The sequence below is a fragment of the Rousettus aegyptiacus genome, unplaced genomic scaffold (genome assembly GCF_014176215.1).
Source record: "Rousettus aegyptiacus isolate mRouAeg1 unplaced genomic scaffold, mRouAeg1.p scaffold_m13_p_2, whole genome shotgun sequence".
Classification (NCBI taxonomy): domain Eukaryota; kingdom Metazoa; phylum Chordata; class Mammalia; order Chiroptera; family Pteropodidae; genus Rousettus; species Rousettus aegyptiacus.
The window spans coordinates 61,829,322-61,846,205 of record NW_023416295.1 but is presented as its reverse complement, the minus strand read 5'-3'; the positions used below and the strand labels follow the sequence as shown (position 1 = coordinate 61,846,205).

Genomic DNA, 16,884 nt, shown 5'->3' with positions numbered 1-16,884 from the left:
TTGTGTCCTCATTATGAGTTCTAGAGTTCCCTTTGCAATCACACAGTTTGCCTGTGCGTTCCAGTCCTGCTCCTCGTTAGCTGTGTGACCTCGGGCAAGTTACTTGAGCTCTCTGAACCTTGATTGCTCATTGGTAAAGTGGTACAAATGGTAGTAACTGCTTTAAGAGCATTGCAAGATCAAGAGGAATAATGTACATACAGTGTTTTAAAAATGGAGTTTAAAGAAGGTGCAAATACCACAGGTTCATCCTTTGGGAACCAAAGTGGCACATGGTAAAGCCTCAACTATAGGTTTCTTCTAGGTGAGGGTCCACTGTGTATTACAGTAACACACAATGAAGTATTTGTTTTTTTTTTCCCCCTAAGCTGTAGGTCAAGATTGCGTCTTTGGAATTTGTTTAGTAGGATGCGATCTTGTAACCACTTTATATAGAAAAGAAATATAGTAATAGAATAAAAAGAATTTGTGCATTGCATAAAGGCAATTTTTGTATGTGGATTTTTTTTTTAATATCTACATCTGTACATTTGTATATGTATGTTCAGTTACGCTCCTTAATTTGAGAGTGGCAAACAAAAAGAATTGAGTCCCCAAACCGTTGTTAGTGGTCTGCTTATTTTTAATGTACTGAGATGGCCTAATACACATATAACACATACATGGTGATTTGGAGAATTTAGAAAATGTTGGGGGCGTTATGAGTCAAAGTTCCTTTGCTTATAATATACAAAAAAATCAAGGCCAAAGATTTCACTGTTTCCAGCTATATGGACAGTTGCTTCTGCTTCTCATTTCGTATTGCTTATGCAGGTCCAATATTGAGAGGTCTCCATAGAAAATACAATACACTTCTGTTAGGAAACTCTTACTATAAGAAGGCACATACTGATTTTCTTGGACTATGGAATATTTGTGTATTTTATCACATGTGGAATTTTCTGCTTTTCAGGAGTTCGTCTAATCATAGGCCAGATTTACTTAAATCCAAACCAAGGAAGTGTCTTTGCTCTTGTTCCATCTCGTTTCCCAGCTGGGGTCTTATCCAGTGATCTTGTCCCTGTGCCACTCGGTTCCATCAGGAAAATCTGTGATTCATGATTATTTTATTTTTTGTTTGAATGTTGACTGAAGAGAAGTTGTACCTTTAAATATAAAGCACTTTAATTAATTGGAAAATGGGCTTAAGTGACTATTTAAGATGCGGCCAGCACTTATTTCATAGACTGACCTTTGGTAATGATTAACAACTATTAGTTGGGTCTGAATGGACCTGTGGAGTTTTTACTTAACAGTTCTTGATCTGCTGGCTGAGAAACAGAAAAAGAGTCGCAGAGCCTTTGGAAGGGGTGTCATTGTTGTCTTATTTATGTAACTAAGTTGATTGCAGGGATTTTTGTCTTTTGGAAGGCTATAGAACATAGTGCATTGAATCAAGTGGAGCTTCATCCCTATAGTTTACTCTCCAAATTCTAAATGACTATGAAGATACTTAATCTTTTGAAGTCATTTAATCTCTTGAAATAGCTATTTGATTATTTATAAAATGAGGAAAACTGCTCACGTACAACTTGCATTGAAGAATTAGGCGAAAATGAGTGAAATATGTGTAAAATCATTTTTGAAAACTGGTAAATGCTATTAAAATATACGTCAATTGCATAGTGATAGAAGACTGGAAAATTGTTAAGGATAGGATCTGTGTCTGATCTTTGTACCCATAAAATACAGCTAACGTAATACCTTATAGCAGTTAAGTAAATTCTGGGATGATAGTTTGCCTCTGAAAGACTCTGAAAGCTGTTACTTTTATTTCTCTTTTAGATTTTTTAGATGTTGAGTACTGAGCGGGCAGAGATAGGTGTTTAACCTTTTAGACCATGGTCTTGATAGAAAGTGAGACTTGGTCTTAGATTTAGCATCTTGGGTCATTATGTATTTGTAGTAAGGCCAAGAAATCTCTGAGCAGGGTGCCCGGGGTGCAATCGTATTGGGGTGGGTGGGCGATGTGCTTTACCTTCTCCTCCTTTATGAACACGATGACAATTCATTTCAAAATTTCTTGCTTACGTGATATCCCAAGGAGCCTGTGGCTGACATCAACAGTGTGGTCTACGGCCATGCCACCCTGAACAAACCCGATTCCGTCGGATCTTAGAAGCTAAGCAGGGTTGGGTCTGGTTAGTACTTGGATGGGAGACCATCTAGGAAGACCAGGTGCCATAGGCGTAAAAAATAAGAGATTGTAAGATGACAAGGTCCTTACAATTTGTGAGGTCGACCAAGGGTTGTCTCGCCTAAAAAAATAAAACAACAACAGAAAACAGTGTGGCCTCCTGTCAGAGCCTTTGGTGGCAGCTGGTGGAGATTCATCAGGAGTGCACTATCCTAGCAATGGCTCTCCTTAAAGTACTGGCTATATTTACTATTTGATGTGCCTTTTTTTTTTAGTGTTGGCTTTTTATTTATTATTTTATTAAGGAAAAGGAAGTATTACCACCATTTTGTAGATGAGGGATGGAGTTTAATTGATTTGCACAAGATCATGCCGTTACAAATAGTTTCGAGAAGAACCCTCCACTGTAGGTGGAACACCCTACCTTGTATAATAAACTTAGTGTCTGACATGTTTACACTGTCTTAAAAAAATAATGATGCTGATCGTGCCATTCTCACCTCTGAGAAACAGAAGCTCATAGATGAGTTCTGGACTGAGAGATTGAGTCCATTGTCTAATTTGTGGGAGGAGTTTCCTATCTGGGCAGTTAGACTAATCATTTGTGTAATATGCTGTTTACCTTCTCAAGCTTCAAAACAGGATTATAAACATTGGAAAGTTCCAGAAGCATGCAGGTGTTCCTGGTTAGAAACAAAAAATGCTTAACTTTTCTGGAAATATGGCAAATAGTTTGAAATCTCCCTATTTAGGAAGTTATCATTTAGCACAATCAAGAAAATACTTAGTTCTTTAGTTAGCAGGAATTATAGTTCATTAAGCCATGGCAGATAGCTAGCTCCTTAAATCCATAAAAGTTTATTAGAGAAGAGACTACTCATTGTCAGTGTTGACTTTTGGAACTGACATTTTCCTTAGGAAGTTCTGGGATATCTGGGAACTAAAGAAATACCTGTACAAACTGGGAAAGTCTCTTAACTTTTTGGGTCCTCATCTGTAAAATGAGGGGGTTAGGATTAGAAGACCTCTGAAAAAGTTTTAAAAACAAACCAAACCAGGGTATCCAGATTCTGGTGCTGTTCTGCCCCTGTCCAAACATGTTTTTTCATCCTTTGGTTCCTTTCACCTCTGCTTGCTGTAGATTATAGATCATGACAAACTGGGGTCTCAGGACAAGCAGTAAACAAGACTGGAGTCTCGAGTAGGTTGTCCGTTGAAGCTTTACTTGATGTTCTTGGTCTATTTGGAAACTTTCAGGTCCTGGCCAATCCAAATAGGTGAGTTTCTTTCATAATTTTATGCTGACAAGTTTTAAAAAAAGAGAAGCAGGAGATGGATATTGAATATAGGTTGGATAATAGCTATAAAAATGGCCTGGATTCTTTATAATTATGGTCTGACATGGTTCCAGTAAAGATGTTCTTGGTTAAATTAGGTAATGCAAGGTGTATATATACACACAAACTATATACCTATAAACATAGTAGGCTCTAAATTTAATGTCCCAGTGTTGCTTTATACCACATGTAATTTTTATTGAGTCAGCACAGTCTGCTAAACCAAGCCTCAGGAGACTTGAGCCCTTACTTCAATCAGTCTAAACACCTATGATAACTCACAATGGGTGGTTAAAAAAATGTTTTTTAAATAGCAGAACCTTTGTTTCCCAAATTAAAACTTAAAATAGAACCACAGTATACAAAATAGTTAAAAGCAAAAACAGTTCTGTTTTCCTGGGCTCCTTTGGGGACTCCAGGTGGCCTTAGGGAGTTAGGTTACATTGTTTGAAAAATCCTATTGAAATATCTTTCAGTTATCACTATAAGGAGATAAAATATACCAAATAGCAATTATAAAACACCACTCAAGTGTTATGGTGGTGAGGTGTTTCTGTTTTTAGTATAGTAGGAACTGCTCTCTGCACTAAAAATCATTTGTGTTTAATTTTAAATGGTCTGAACAAACATCCATTATAAAGACTGTTGTATCATGAGAGCTGAATTTCAGTAAGTTGCTGCCAGTATTTACTGAAAAAAATATCATGATGACAAAGATGAGTTTCACTAAAAAGTATATAAAGACCAAGTTAAGCAGAAAGGAGAGATTAAAATTTGTGGCCTGGCAAATATTAAATAAAAACTGCTGTATAAGCCTGAACATAAGGCAACCCTCAAATTAGGCAACGTCCTGTTTTCTCAAGAAGAGTTTGAACAGATAAACTTCTTGAAATATAGATAAAATAGTGGAAAGTATATTAACATTTTTAGTTACAAACAAAACGATGTAACTATATTTAGAAAATTTGCAATTTTCTAATTTTTTTCTTTTATTTATTATTATTTATGCCTATAGCACCTGGTCTTCCTAGGTGGTCTCCCATCCAAGAACTAACCAGGCCCGACCTTGCTTAACTTCTGAGATCAGATGGGATCGGGCTTGTTAAGGGTGGCATGGCCATAGACCATGGACTGTGGCTCCACTGAGGCAGGAACCCAGGACCTTCTGCGTGTAAAGCAGACACGCTAACCGCTACATTATGGAACCATATCCTCTATTCTATTTTTCTGAATCAGTTTTATTTAAACTCCTTACATGTGCTTTAACATCACTATCACCAGAACCACTTTTTGGCTTTTCCTATAATTGAGAGCATAGCATCTTCATTTCCATACAACTTTTTTTACTATGTCATTTTAGTCTGTATGATGTCAGTTTTGCATTAACCCTCCAACTTTGATGTTTTCAAATATAAATTATGTATGTGGTGTCAAAAACAGTTATTTGGAAAGAAGAAAAAACACAGGTACATTGACTTCTTAAAAAATAAATGCAGCTGGCAGATTGATGGGTCATTGACATTGTAGATTATTATTTTCTTTCTCCTTCCCCTCCCTCCCTTCCTTTTCTTTTTTATTTAAAGCCTACAGCACCTGGGCTTCTCAGGTGGTCTCCCATCCAAGTACTAACCAGGCCCAACCCTGCTTAGCTTTTGAGATCAGGCGAGATCAGGTGTGTTCAGGGTGGCAAGGCCGTAGACTAGATTATTATTTTCACATCTTAATTCTTTCCTTCCATTTGACTTACATTGCATGAGAGTGTATTGCCTGCTCCATTGATCATGGGCTTGGTCCATAACCTATTTGGCTAACGAAATATAAATGCACACTACGCAAGCAGATGACTTACACGGGCTGCCTTAAATGCGATTGGGCTTTTGTACGCCTGTGATTGTCATGAGAAAAATATGCCCCAGCTAGCTATAGTCTTTTTAGTCTGGACGCCACAATGAGTCAGGTGGCGTAGCTGACCAGATCCTTATCCTGAGCAGGCAGGCTGAAATCTTTAGGATGTATCAGACTACAACTACCTGTTGGCTTAGCATATCTAATGTGACTCCTACAACCCAGAAATATAATAATATTCTTCTTTCTTTATTTTTTTCTTTTCTTTTTTTTTTTTTTTGATCTGAATTAGCAGAACCAGAAGTTAAACCTTAGGTAATTTCTGTATCAAAAATAATTTTGGGGATGATGACTGTCTACAAGGCCTATGCAGTAACCTGGGATTCTTGATAGTTGGTGCTTTCAAGACTACATACACCAAAACCAGATGTATGCAGTAAAAATGTATTGCCAGACTTGAGTGCACTGTTCATTTTTCCAGTGAGACCTCCAAAGGGCCTATGAATAGAAGCCTGGTGTTTGCCTTGTAGATGACTCATTTTTAAGTACAGTAGGAACAAAATTTTGGCTTTTGTGTTAGGGATAGTTTCAGAGTCTCTGTATATACATTCATTGACTTTTGCGTATGTATACACAAACACCTATATTTGTATGTAGGTTTTAAGCATGTGTTGTTTATGCATAGTTGTCTACTTCTGTGCATGTTTAAATTTATCGCACATACTCTTATTCTCTAAAAAATACTACCTGTACAAAAAGTTGATTGATACTTTAAAAATTTCTTCTTAGAATAATTTGAGATTATCTCATTATGTCTGCATTTATCTACTGCTTCCCAATTAACTCATGAGGTTTTAGATTCCCAAAGTAGATAATGTAATTGAAAATATCCAATTTGTGCTATATCTTCCTAAAATTCATTTATTTGACCAAATTTTTACACTTCTCTTTTCATAATCGTTTTCTTTTGTATAATTAACTTGATCATGTGTGGGACCAACTAATATAGCACTTTCAACAGTCCTAAAACAAGATTTTGGCCTTTTTAATATTTCTCTATCTTGGTTTCACATGAGTCCAACATGAGACGCTTTGAGAAAGAGTAATATCCAGGCTCCTTCCTCAAGGTTAACTGGTTTAGGGTGGGGTCCAGGCACTGGTATTTTTTAAAGCTTCGCAGGTGACTCTGACAGAGTTGACAGCCATTGACACAGATCCAGCCTTTCTGTATTATCTAAGCAGTTCAGGTTAGAAATTTGTTTTGCATGTAGGATTGTTCAGTTATGTCATCTCCATTGTTCCAGTCAACCTGATAATGTCAGGTCTTCTAGGAAATTAGCATCATGTGGAAGCAGCTTTATTTATCTCCTATGTTCAACCTGTTGCTTTTGGACCCTTCTTGATAGACTGATAAAAGGAAAATTAGTTGCATAAATAAGATCTTAAGTTAGCCTGGGGATCGCTGCCTACCTTTATGATTACTTTTAACCATTTGGGCAGTTCTCAGAGTTACCTCTTAAATCACACTACCTCTGTCAACTTTATGGAAACTGATTTCAGTTGTGAACTTTCCTTCCCCATGGAGGGGAGCCCAGTGGATTTTCTCAGGTGACCTCAATTAAAGTGAGCACAGTAGAGCCTTGTTAAGGACCCAGGAGACAGCATCTTACCTTTCTCTGCCGGTTGCCTATGTAAATAGGCAATGACAGGTCCCTATGTAAGTTTCAAATATAAAGCCTTAGCATGTGTGCCTTAAAAAAACACACACACACACACACACACACACACACACAAAACTGAAGTTCACAGAACTGGTAGTGTGTATTTTCTTCCATATAAACCACATTACTAAATAGGTTATCTTGTGGATATAGCCTAACAGCATATACCTGAGTTTCTTTCATGTTTGAAGAAGCATGTTGGTTCCACAAGTCATTAGTACTCATACTACTGTAATTAGTGATGTGATGCAGATGAGTCTTTTTGATTCATTCTTGCTCTTCTCCAAGGACCCTTAACAGCCTGTGTGGAAGTTTGTGATCACTTTCTTAAAATGGCATTGATGGGTTTTTTTTAAGTTTCTCTAAATCTTAAACCTGAATTTCTTCACATACAAAATGTGGTAATCATTGTTATCTATCTCATAGGAAGGTAGTGATGATAAAGTCAGATTTTTAAGTCTTTAAAATAGTTTCTGGCATTCTGTAAATGTTGGCTGTTGCTTCATCCACCCCACAATAATTACTAGTGTAACTGCGTTAGTGCTATCCTAGTTATTACTCTTACAATATTATAAAATTCAGCTAAACTGAGGTCATTGGTGAATTAATATGAAAAAGAATCAACTCTTTCTGTAGGCCTTCTCTTATAAGTTCTGTCACGTGGTCTTTTATTTGAATTGAGGCTTATCTTTCAGTATTTACAGGCTCACTGAAGGCAGGATCTGTTTTATTCTACTTAAACTCCATCTTCCCACCCGGGGGAAAGCAAAATTTTTGCGTGTCAATAGAGAATATACGAGGCTATTAATATGAATCTTATGGTATAGTTCTATAGTCATAGGAACTACAGAAAGATTGGACGAAGTTTTTTCCTGATAAATTGACTTAAAGTACTTAAAAATATCTTGGAGTGGCTGCACACTGGAAGCTTAATTCTTCAAGTTCATGTCTGTGGCACTGTAGTCACTGACTGGAAAGTCATCATTTCCTTTAACCAGAGGAATGTGCTGAAACAGTAGTAGGTGTTGGTTAAAATTAGAATCAACTATTTCCATAACCAAAGCTCCAGACGTGTTTTAAAAAGACAAAAAAGAAGTAAAAGTGACAGAGCTCTACTAGTTTTTGCTTGTGGGTTCAAGAGGTTTTCAGTCCAATTCAGCTAACTACAGCTGGATCTGTCCCTGAATTTGGCACATGACATGTATGGCAGACTTCTTAAACCTAGTGATGGAAGCTCAGAACTCTTCCCAGGGATGGGAGCATTGTCACCAGGAGCTGAACAGCAAGTAGCAGGCCATACCATTGTTCCCTCATTGCCCCAACTCCATGCTGAGCCACTGGGAAGGACTTAACATTGACATTATTTGGACTTATAGCTCATTACTGCTCCATGCTCTCCAACTCTCCTTTACTAGCAGGGAGTTTGTCAAGGCTCCAGCACTGTAACTGTACACATGTGTTTCTAGACTACAATAGGAATTGTTCATCTCTCGAAGCTACTTATTAGTAGCTAATAGCTAGCATTTGATGTCTCTTGAGAATTGCATACACAGTTTCCATGGAGAGGTGAGAAGAAAAACAACCTATGATCTAGGCTCCCTTTTTTGTGTAAGGAAGACGCAGTTTGCATGAGCAAGACTCTTCAGATGATTTTGTACAGGGTTCAGGCGTTAAGTCGCTGGTGCTTAATGTGTCTGCAGAGGTGGAGCCAGAAAATGGATCCTAAGTCTGGTCAGTTAGTTGAATCGAATCAAACCATTGCCAGAAGCTCCCGAGGAAGCGATTTCTAGTGGTCGTGGCTCCAGTCGCTTTGCATGTGGTTTGTTTTGGCCCCTTTCTCCCCTCACATGTTGAATTATAACAGTGCCACTGGTGTACAGTGCCAGAGTTTCTCAGTTTTTCCATCAGATACCTAACATTTACAAAATGACTTTAAATATTTGCCACAGTCCAAGGTCTTGGCACTCAGCATCTTTTTTCCCGCTTACATAATTTCGAAAGTCCATGTTGCCATTTTCTCAATGAACAAGCCTAATTAGGGGGAGAGAATCAGTGGCTTTAGGATTCAGACTGTAAGCGGTGATGCAGAAGAGATTTACTCTACTGGAAGAAAACAAGATGTTCTTGGGGAATTTGAGTCTCTGGTGCATTTAGTGTTTTCATGGCTTGGAAAAGAAAAAAAAAAAAAAGCTGGATGTAGCAGTGTCTTGGGCTTTTCAGAGTAGCTCCTGACTATGAGATAGGGTCATTTTCAAGATCGTTCACCAATGGTAGAAGAATAGGTAGTATTTGATGTGGTTATTTTCATTTTTAAAGTAAACTTATTCTAGAATTTAAAGGATTCTGATATGGACAGTTTTCAACTTAAAATGATTATGTGCTTTGGAAATTTTTCTAATGGTTGTTTGAAAACTGAAAGTAGTTCCTCCATACAAATAATGTTTTGAATTAAAAAAAAAAAAAAGCATATTTAACCAAAGGATGGTAAGAGTATTCCATAAAGGAGGAATTCCAGGGACTCTCTTTGAATAAGGATGTTATTCTCTGAGGGGGTAAAGGTGTGTTTTGTGTACAAATTGTAGCAGAAGAGAAGAGACTACCCTATAGTTTGGGAGGACGCTTAGTGAATTTACTGCCAAGAGAAAACTTCAAAAATATATATTGTTTGTTATACTACACCCCAGGCTGTGCAGGGACATGGGAGGAGCATGCAACTTTTCAAAAATAATATTTAGAGGTAGAATTTTATTGTTTAATTGGCAAACTCCTCACTTTCGGGAGTAATTGCTTGATGTCATGGAAAGGGCCAAACATAGGTATCTTGAGGCCTAAAATAAATAGATAGCATTGGATCCTGATGGTCCCCAGGGTTACCAGGAGCTCAGCCCAAAGTGGGCTGCTCTCCTGAGTGCACCTGTGCCAGGCTCTGCCTGTGTTACCTTTCAATTTTGAATCGGCAAAAGAAATCATTGTAAAATTAATCTAATTTGTTGGATATTCTCCTGCCACACTACGTGCTTGTGTGTGTCACAAGACTCAAGCTTCCTGCCGCTTTCCATTACAGGAGAGCTTTTTGTGTTTTTAACAACATTCCATTCTTTCGGGAGCTCCTTAGCTGGGGCTGGTTAATAGAATGATGGGGACTGGGCTCTAAGTTTTTTAATGCAAATAAATCTGGGGGTTATTATGAACAGCCTTATACTACAAAACCTCAATTAACTAGGATTATGTAGAGTAAGGGCAGATTCTGGTTATTTGAATTTTCTTTTGAATAGAAGGTGTTAAACACTATACCATCTCTCAACCCTTATTATTAACTTTGGCTTTTGGAATTCTGATGTCAGGATACTGAAAATGAGGTTTTTCTGAGTTAGTCTGTGATAGGTCTTTGGAACATCCTTATGAGTTAGGAATTTTGTTATTCAGGCTTTATTTTCTACAGGGGTTTAAGAGGCACAGGGTATGGCTGCTGAGCTCTGTAAGTTGTGTTTGTGGGGTGAGAATGAATCACTTTTTATGTTTTTTCATTTTCTTGTATCTTTCTCAGATTCAGAATGAAAAAGCTATTTCACCATGCCCCGCCTCAGTAGGCCTAGTTATTTTATATCATCCTGTTGTTTGAGGGTTTACAGATATTCTAGCAAAATATAGTAACAGAACTGAAGCTACTTAAGATATTGATTTGTCTTCAGTGTGAGTTAGTCAAGTTGTATTTACTTTAATAGGCTGTTGAGTTGGCTCTTCTGCATAATCCAGACAGTAAATGCATCCAACAAATATTGAGCACCTGCTCTTGCTCTTTATATACCATTTTGGCAGTTTTAATGTCAGTAATGTCACAGCTTAAATGTATCAACTTCTGATAACGTTTGCAGAAATCTTTTTTTTTTTAAATTGTTTTTTGGGGTAACATTGGTTAAACAATAATATAATTTTCAGATATACATATAATTTGACATCTGTATATTATGTTGTTTATTTACCACCTAAAGTCCATTTTCCTTCAGCTACCGCATATTTGATTCCCTTTACCCACTTCATCCTCTCCTACCTGCCTATATTTGTCCCCCTTTAACCATATACCTACCTCCTCTTCCCCTACCCGTTACCCTCTGGTAACCACGAGTCTACAGTCCACGTCCGTGATCTCTGTTTGTCCTGTTCATTTGTTGCTTTTAGGTTTATGTCCCACAGAGCAGTGTCATCATGTGATTTTTGACTTTTTCTATCTGGCTTAAGAAATCTTACTTTCTAAAAAGCAAGGTAAACTTGTCTCTGAGGGGCTTGGTGGTTATAGCAGTTCTGAGTTCCTTGTTTGAAATTAGTGTTTGAAATATTGTTAAACTTGCCAGCTTTTTTCTTTTGTACTCAGTGGTTAGAAATACATTGAATTCCAGAAGTTAAAATACTATAATTTTTATTAATCATAACTTATAGATATTTGAGAACATAGAAATTTTTCTAAGCATAGGTAGAGAACTTAGGTGAAAGGATTGCTTTAGTTTCATCTAAAATGTAATGCTGATTTTCAAATAAGTCATCAAGAGTTCAGTGTTTCCAATAAAGGAGAATTTACATTATCATCTGTCAGTGATAACAGTGAAAGCTAATAATATTAGGAAGTAAGGTAAGAATAATCATTTATAGTTCAGATTTTGGCTTAAAATGAAACCGATTTTCAGTGGTTTCTCCCCTTAGATATTTGATCTAGCTATCCTATGACTATGAAAAAAATGACTTTTAAAACATACCCCAAAAAACCTGAAGAAAATGTAGCAAAGGTTAAGATTTGATAAGAAGTGGGTCTGGGTTCATAGGGGATACATTATATTCTCTATGTGTGTTTGAAATAGAGTAATGCTTTTAAATGAATCGTTTCTTCTAGACATTTATTTAATACATGTCTGCAAAAGTGTTTCATTTTAGTACTGTGAGAGGAATGGGCCCTATGTTGGGTCTTGTTGGGGTTTGTGATTTATAGATGTTAAAGTAAATTTCACACTTTCAAGAAGCAGTCTTCCTCTATCAGGTTTTTATAAAGAGCTTGCCTATGGGCGGTAGTATCAGGTGTCATCTTATTATTTGACAATTGAGGGCAAGAGAGAGGTCAGGCTATTGGTGGAGCCCTTAGAGCTAGCAAGTCAGCAAATAAGCTTTTGAGCTGCTTAAGCCTAGTTGTTTTATTAACATTGAAGCCTTGGTCACACCAGCCACACTTGTGCAATAAAAAGTGTGATATTTTTCAAGGTATCTACTGGTCTTGCAAGAAAAATGAATGATACTAAGATAACAACTGAAGAGTTTACTTATTGTGTATACACTTTGAATCCAGAATGCATGATATAATGTATACACACATTTTTAATCGCAGTGCTTATCTTCCATTTAATTTGTGTAATTTGTCTCTCCAACATAGCCACTTTAATGCCTGTAAATTAAGTTACATTTGCTGGAAACAATCTGCAAGATCCTAGAAATCATCTGCAAGATACAGTTTTGGTGTCAGTTGGAGAATAAGATGAGGGGATGTGGATATCATGGGATGTAAGGGATGCCTCTGGAATCCCGTGAGCACTGTCCTTCCTCCTCAGTGTAAGGACTTGTTGGTTGCCACTTGCTCACAGGCTAAGACCATGAAAAGAACTCTAACTCAAAGGATATTTGGGAGTCCGGGGAGAAATAGCAGGGGTTTTCGCTATGGCGAGGGGAAAGTTGAAGTTGAAGGGAAAGGCAAAACAACAACAACAAAGCAACAACAACACCAAAATAATTCCTAGCTGTCAAAACAGAAAGGGAAAAAGAAAGGGAAAGGCAGCATCTTCAAAAGGAAGGAAACATTGCACCTGGAGTAAAGCTCCTTATTTGACAGTCCCGGGCCCCTGCTTATGTGTCCTCCTGCTCTTCATGCCTTCTCAGTGTCTCTGTAGATGAGTCCGCTTTTCAGCTTTCCTTTCTGGAAGGAGCCAGATGTAGAAGTGCCTTACAATACAGTGGAGGAAACTCTCACCCAGCTACCTGTACCAATAAGGGATATGACATTTGAGGAAAATGAATAGCATGAAAGCAGGACCAAGATGAACAGAGCAGTTGACCCCAGAGCAAACAGCATAGCTGCAGAGCCTCTGTGCTCACTACATATAAAGTATAATCCTCGTAAGGGCAGAGCAGACGGGCCTGGAGAAGGGCGCCTGCTCCACTCTTAACAGTATTTTCCTTTGGGGATATGGATATGGTAGGTGGAACCTAAACTTCTTACCCCTATACCTTGATATAATTTCTTTAATTATAGTGAACATTTTAAACTTTAACAAGTTTTTTTTTTTTTTTTTAAATACATGGTTTGTATCTTGAGCTTAGGAGATGGTATGGAAAAAACAACCTGCCAAATAGTCCACTGTCAGGAAAAGATGTATGACTGACAGTTTAATACAAACATTTGTCAGTCAAAATATATTGAGGGTTTTAGTCATAGTAACTGAACTGAAAGTGTTATCACTAGGGAATATAAAAGACAATACCTGTATTTTAGTGATAAACTGCAAAGAACAAAATGGGTTTTTAACTAGCATCATGTGGCTACTTATGAATTAGCAAAGAAAATGTCTGTGACAGACCCGTTTAGTTCTCCCTAATTTAGAAAAACAGATGGTAGATTTTAAGTATTGCCTGTTACTGGGGGAGATTTAAAGATTGTACTAAAAAAAAGTCTGAAGGTGTTAATATTTGCCATGGCAGAGGCAATGAGGAAGCTTGCCAAAAAGAGAAGAGGGAAAGGAATGGGCATGCTAGAAGTAAACATGAAGCCTCAGTTGGGAATGAATTTAAAATGAAGGGTGAGAATAAGGGAGGAGGTTAGGGTTTAGGAGGATAGGGGAGAGTGAAATGCAGATATCGAGTCTTTATGTTCATTTTTTCTTTGAAAACTAAAAACTTACACCACCATGCCCAGGCCGATTCTGTGATGACTTCAGTTTACTGCCTCTTAAAGCTTTCCTGGGAGTCTTTGGCCTTTGAGCTGACTCTTGTCTGATGTGCGTGAGCCAAGAATTTAACAGCTCTGTTGCATGCACTGTCTACAGATGCTTCTCTTCAGCTTTTGTGGTCGTGTGTGTGTGTGTGTGTGTGTGTGTGTGTGTGTGTGTTTGATAAACTTTAAAAAATCTGTTGATTCCATGCCCCAGTGATGAGCCACAGCTTAAACTTGAGAATTATACTTGGCCTTGTCTTACACATTGTATAAAACTACATTTGGGGTGGGGGGAGATGGAGGAGGTAGATGAGGTGAAAAGGGTCAAATATGTGGTGACAGAAAGAAATTAACCATGGGCACACGATGCAATAGATACATGACTTCCTGTTGAATTGTACACTTGAAACTTACTGGATTTTGTTGATGTCACTGTAATATAAAAAAACGCAGGAGACAGTTCTTTGAATTGAAAATAAATAACCGAAAAGAAAATCATAAGGTTTCAAGCAAGTTGTTTATGGACCACTATGTGAACAGAACATCTGATTAAAAAGAAAAAAAATTACAGATGGGTGGGGATGGGAAAGCAAATGTGTTATGTAGCTGGCCAAGTAATATCTGACTGTCTCAAAAAGTGGGAAAAAAAATCTTAAAATGCGTTACATTATTTTTATTCCTTCCATCTTGCTTGCCATTTGTCTCAAATAATACTGCTATTCCTTGAGCCTGCTGCATTATTCTGTCGTGCCGTTTGTGGGGGAGCCCAGGTGGTTTGGTGATGTGCGTGCTCGCCTTCTGCTCACTCTTGCTGTTGCTATTTGAAAATTACTGGTGTAGAGAATGAGTTATCATCTCCTCCCCCCAACCATTGCTCTGTGAAAAAAAGCCAGTAAAAATGAACATCTGGCAAAGAAACTGTCCTGATTTAAGAAGAAAGTTCCCTGGATTTATGATCTCCTTTTTCTGCTCAAGTATAAACTGGAGACTAGCTGAGGAAGAGAGCTTGCTTCACAGTTATTTGGAGGCCAGGGGTGGGATGGGGTGAGGGGTCGCTGGAGTTGCTGCCTAGGCTGGAAAAACATTCCCGGCAGCCGCGTGGCTGCTGGGTGCTGCTGTTTTCTCTTCTGATTCAGTTTTGTGAAAGGACAGTGGGTGTGATTTGTTGGCTGAAAGCTCTTGTCCTCTTGGTCATTAACCAGAGTTAAACTAAATTGGCCACAAGAAAATTCAGTTTCTTAAATCCCAATCACTAAACTCCCTATTCGCCTTATTTACCCCTTTTCCTTGACGTTTGTTTGCATCGTAGGATGTATTTTATCTTCACAATGACTATTAAAGATGATTTGAAAAATGAACTCTTTAATACAACAGAATGATACTGATTCGCACTTACATACCATGAAAAGCAGTAAATTGATTTTTTAAAAAATTACTGACATGGAACAGGAACTTAACACTCTTTCTATTGAAGGGATTTTGTGGATCACATGGTTTAGGTGGAGTCCTGTTTATTAAACTCATGGTCATTGTCTAATGACATATCTTTAGTCAGTACTCCAACCTCTGCCCTCAAAACATTTTCCTTGCTTTATGTGTTTTCTTGTTAGAGTAGTCTCTACTTTCAAAAGCAACTGGGATAGATTAAATCAAAGCCCATGGTCAGCATATAAAAAAACAGGAACTTCATTTCAGGGAAGGTTTATGTAAGATCACTTTCTCAAATAGCATAGTATCAGAAATATTTCAGTAATGCTTTTTAGCAAGGAAATTAGTTCAATATTTTTGGGTTTGTCATCTCAGTACTCTATAATAATAGATATGCTCTCTTGTCATTACGGTATCGGCTTTTATCATCTGAAGAATGATTTTAGTTTAAGTGCTTTGAAATTACTTTTTTCTTTCGTTTTTAATTCTTTGTGAGATTCTCAAGTATAGTATGGAATTAGGAAAATTCTCGTTTCCTTATCTTCATCATTTTCCATATTTGTGTTGAATTAATTATCTTTGATTCAGATAAGAAACTAATATTTAATAAAAAGGTCTGGTGCCTTAGCATATTTAGGGGGGGTTAATCATCTTTTATTCCTTGTGACACTAAATTTTTCTCAGGACCTAAGAAGATCAGATATTCCTTTATTTTATTGAACTTCCTAATAGAAAAGTGTTTTAACCAAGAAGCAGCTTTCATGGGCTGCTTATAAGAAGAAAATAGCTGAATTATTAGTAATTGTTCTATGTTTTTTCTCCCGTATCAGTTTGTTGTGCAAAATTATTTCATTGCCTAACAGTTTTCATGCCAACATTCAACAAGAATTATATACCTACTACCGCCCAATGTAGCAGATGTCTTTTCTAGCTTGAAAGAATATGTAATCTAATTAGATCAACAAGAGGTACATTAGGAAACAATCAATGATTAAAATTGGCATTGTAAGAATAAGCTACAGATGGTATAGTGCAACCTGTAAGAGCTACAGAATTTAAAGAGAAGCAAGAGATTGTCGTGCAATTAAGGAAAATGTTCTTGAGTAGGAACTTGAGAGTTCAAACCGTTTTCTCACCAAACTTCTCATTTTAAATTCAGCATTTGATAGGCTTCAAATTTAATATTTTTCTCCCCTTTACAAAAAGCCTCAGAGTTCCGAAAATGATCTTTAAGAGGAAAGATATCAGAGTCTTTTAAAACTCAGCTGTCCTGTCTTTCTAGAAGAATGTGGTACTGTGGAAAGAAACGAAGGTGCTGATAAAATGAATGATGTTAGTCATTTTTAATTTGGGCTTGTAGGATCCTGCAGTTCTTAGAAAATCATAAAAAATAATAAAAAACTCATTTTA

The 16,884-nt window shown here is 37.2% G+C and overlaps 1 protein-coding gene, 1 non-coding gene and 2 pseudogenes across 6 annotated transcripts in view; 2 read left to right on the top strand and 2 right to left on the bottom strand.

The window, feature by feature from the left end:
• The window catches only part of FMNL2 (formin like 2), a 257,183-nt gene that overhangs the window by 109,114 nt on the left and 131,185 nt on the right, over positions 1 to 16,884 (top strand). The gene's annotated exons all lie outside the window — the stretch shown is intronic.
• Positions 2,111 to 2,229, top strand: LOC118614540 (annotated as a pseudogene).
• Positions 4,520 to 4,638, bottom strand: LOC118614327 (annotated as a pseudogene).
• LOC118614331 lies at positions 5,095 to 5,213 on the bottom strand. Its single transcript, XR_004956020.1, has one exon. It is a non-coding gene; the product is annotated as a 5S ribosomal RNA (ribosomal RNA).